General features: G+C 42.2%; 1 pseudogene; it reads right to left on the reverse strand.

The window, feature by feature from the left end:
- Positions 1-255: 255 nt before the first annotated feature.
- Positions 256-1,205, reverse strand: LOC116600150 (annotated as a pseudogene).
- Between the last annotated feature and the right edge of the window lie 2,592 nt (positions 1,206-3,797).

The raw sequence follows: 3,797 nt of genomic DNA on the forward strand, positions 1-3,797 counted from the left end.
AAGGAAGTCATATATTCTGGCTTTTCTTATAGCCAGCATTTAGTATTTCAGTGTCTTATCTGTTCTTCTATATCCTCAATTTCTAATAACTGCCTTCTAACATAAACCCAATATCCTGTGGGACTATTTAATACAACCATTCATTCATTCATTCATGAAGTATGACAGTACTCCAAACTATTAACTGGATTTTCACATCACATAGAACAATAGATGAGCCATGAAATCTGTAAGAGGAAGTATGTCCATCAAATATCAAGCCTGGTCTTTAGAACGGAACATTTTTACTACCTTATCTCGGATGTGTTTGCTCTTCACTCCATAGACAAGGGGGTTGAGGAAAGGTGGAACCAGTAGGTAAAGGTTGGATAAGGTGATATGTATATATGATGGAATATATGATCCAGACCTGTGGGTGAAAAAGGAAAAAAAAGCCAGGAGATAGAACTGGAAGAAGACACATATGTGGGGAACACAGGTATTAAATGCCTTCAGACGTGCCTCTTTCTGCGGCAGGTGGAAGACAGTGATAAATATTTGTACATAGGAGAGGCTGATCAAAATGAAGTCCAGGCCACCAACAATAAAGGCTCCAAGGAGACCATAGAATTTGTTGATGGAAACATCTTCAGTGGCAAGCTTCACAAGGGCCATGTGTTCACAGTAAATGTGGGATATTAACTTGGTTCCGTAAAATTTCAGACAACATTTTATGAGCAATAGGCATGGGATGACCAGAATGGCAGGCCGCAGTGTCACTCCAACTGCAATGTGCATGACTAGTGTCGGTTAAATATGGTAGCATGTCTCAGAGGATAACAGATTGCTACATAGCGGTCCAGAGCCATAGCCAGCAAGACCCCTGATTCGATACCCTGAAACGTGTGGACGAGCCACATCTGAAAGAGGCAAACATCAAAATAGATCTCTGGCAAGTGGAACCAAAAAATTCCAAGCATCTTAGGGACAATGCTGGTGCTAAGTGCAATATCTGTAGCTCCCAACATGGCCAGAAAGATATACATAGGCTCATGGAGGCTGGGTTCAGTTTTGATGATGATCAAAAGCAGAGAATTTCCCGCCAAAGCAATGATGTACATAGCACAGAATGGAATGCCTATCCAACACTGTATAGTCTCCAGACCAGGGATCCCAATGAAGGTCAACACAGAGGGCATGAACACGGTGCCATTTGTAATAGGCATGGCAGTTCAGGGCCTTTTAGAGCAAAGGGGTATAGATTGCCAAACTGTGATTCTATGTATTCTAATATATCCTATTCTCATCCAGTCATACAATCACTGATTTACAAAAGTAGAAGAACTGACTTTATCAGCTTAGTTTTCATTAATTAGAAAATCAATGGAAAGGTCCACAGTATACAATTTAGTAAAAAAACCCACCCCAGTTCAGTGATATTCACCACAAGACAACTGGGTATTTGGACACCATGCTTACGATAAGGATATCATGATTAGGCTGCTGAGTGGTGGTGTCCTTCCTCCCCCAGTTCATCTTCTCTTCCTTCCAACCTGGTCATGGGAATCAGAGAGAATAATTTTGGAATGATACTATAGACAGAGAAATATGAAAATTCACTCTACTTTGAGCCTGATTTTTTTGTTTGTTTCTTTTCTATCTCTTTTTATTTTCCAGTCATGTCAGAAAAACTAGTTATTTCTGTAGAACATACCAACACTTCCTTGACAAAGAATCAATTGAAGTTCCTTTTCGAGGGTTGAGAACCCATTAATGGGGTCCTAATGATTCTCCTTACCTTGAACTTCCTGATCACCCAGAGGTTTCCAAATATGCTACAGCTGCGGCACTCTGACTCCATGCAATGGCAGGGGCATAATTTTGAATGGCAATTGTGATTCAGGACACAAGTGTTGAATAGGAATGCTTCTGTTAGATAAGCATCCACAGGTCCTCAATGCTCTTTTTTGCACATATCATACAGGAAGGCCAGTTTGAAAATATTAAATAAAATCAAAAGGGTTAAAGAGTACCTGGTATAAAAGAGAAACCGTGGGTATCTCCACTAGAATGGACATAGGGAAGAGGCTGAGGTGATGTGGGGGGAGGTCATGGAATGAGATTGGGAGCCCAGGGTTGGCAGAGATGATCCTTGTGTAGACACTGGGGCTGCATAGTGCTGAAGGAACTAGAAAGTTCTAATTTTTATCTTCCACAGAAGCCGACACAAGAAAAATGTGAGGGAGTGGGGCTCTTTGAGAACTATCTAGGTGATTCCATGGAGGATAGTTGCCAAACACATAGGTACAGTCAGGTGGAAGTGCCTGGGGAGTCAGCACAGACAGGAAAAGAAGTCTCCAAGACAGACTTCTCATTGTAATATGTAGGCTGCTGCCAAGTACACTTCACACTCCCCAACAACTGCACACCAGCAACTAACCCTAGTTCCATTAAGGCGTTGACAAGATTATGCATGGGTAATTTTTTATTTAAAGTGAGCAGCTGTCTGACTCTAAGTGAAGCTGATCCATACGTCTTCAAAGTGTTGTTTTCTTAAGCATTTTGAAACATTTGCCCATAGATCAAGTCACACCCTCCAAATATTAATCTGAGGTTTCTCCCTGGACCCCAACAACCCTAGTTTCTACTCAGAAATTTTAAATTTGGCACACTGTGGAAATTATTCTCCCACATCATCCACCCACAGCAGCATTCATGGCAGCCCACTGCATGTGTGCTGAGGCCTTTGCAAGCCTGCCCTGCCTGTCTGCTATGCAACCCTCACTCTCAGAAAGACCTCCTCCTGGGGAAGAAACACATTCCCTGCAGGCACTGTCCCCTTTTTGAGTTATACATCTTCAGTTATAATAGCACAAGATTCAAGTTACCCATGATCTGCTCTCCTTCAAGGAAAACAGCTGCACTTCGTTATTTGTACTCTTTCTTTCTATGATTTGTAAGTTTGCTTCTGGAATCTACATTCACTGACTCTACTTGTGTTCATCTCTCAACACAAAGAATTTCATGCCCAGTTACCCAGCTACTCACTTACTTAGTATCTGGAAGCAGTGGTGGGAAGTGAATGGAACAGGAGAAGGTTACTCTTTGCTGGTCTCAGCGCTGGAATATCTGTGTGTTTTGACATAATTTTCCCTGATGACCAAACTTGATAAGCTTTTGCAAATCTTGAGACATTTTTTACTCCCTGTGGCAAAGAAGGACAGTCAGAGCCAGAGGAACAGCCACCATTTCTCAGGAGGAGCATCTTACTCAATTCCCAGGAGACCTGAAATGTATCCTCTGCATCCAGGAGCTGACAGTGTTGAAGTAGATTCTCTTGGTCAAACAGCACAGTGTGTTCACACTTCCACAGATTGGGATTCCTCATTCTCACTTATATAATGGAGAAATGGAACACAAAATGGGGAATGCATAGCGTGGGACTCCATGTCTTGCCTGAGCAAAGTGGCCAACTTTATCTATGTGTTTTAAGGAGAGGAAATTGGAAATAAAACAAATGGGAGCCTCTTCTCACTTATCTCACTTACATACTCTTGGCCATCCCATGGAGATTCAAAGGGTTTCCAGATGCAGTACCATGATCCCAGGGAGGAGGATGTTTGCAGGTTGTGGGGAAGAAGTTTGGAAGTGGGAGGGAGCCTATTGCATAGTCAGCCCTCTTGTTCATCTGTCTGATTACCGGGCTATGCTATTTGTTTGTCTGCCTTTAACTTAAGGCCATCTCTTTCTGCTCTTAAGAAAGCATGCCTTTTGGAGTAAGTCCCTCATTCCTTGCATCATAGACAGTGCATATGCCA

This window comes from Mustela erminea, chromosome 9 (assembly GCF_009829155.1).
Source record: "Mustela erminea isolate mMusErm1 chromosome 9, mMusErm1.Pri, whole genome shotgun sequence".
Taxonomy (NCBI): Eukaryota; Metazoa; Chordata; class Mammalia; order Carnivora; family Mustelidae; genus Mustela; species Mustela erminea.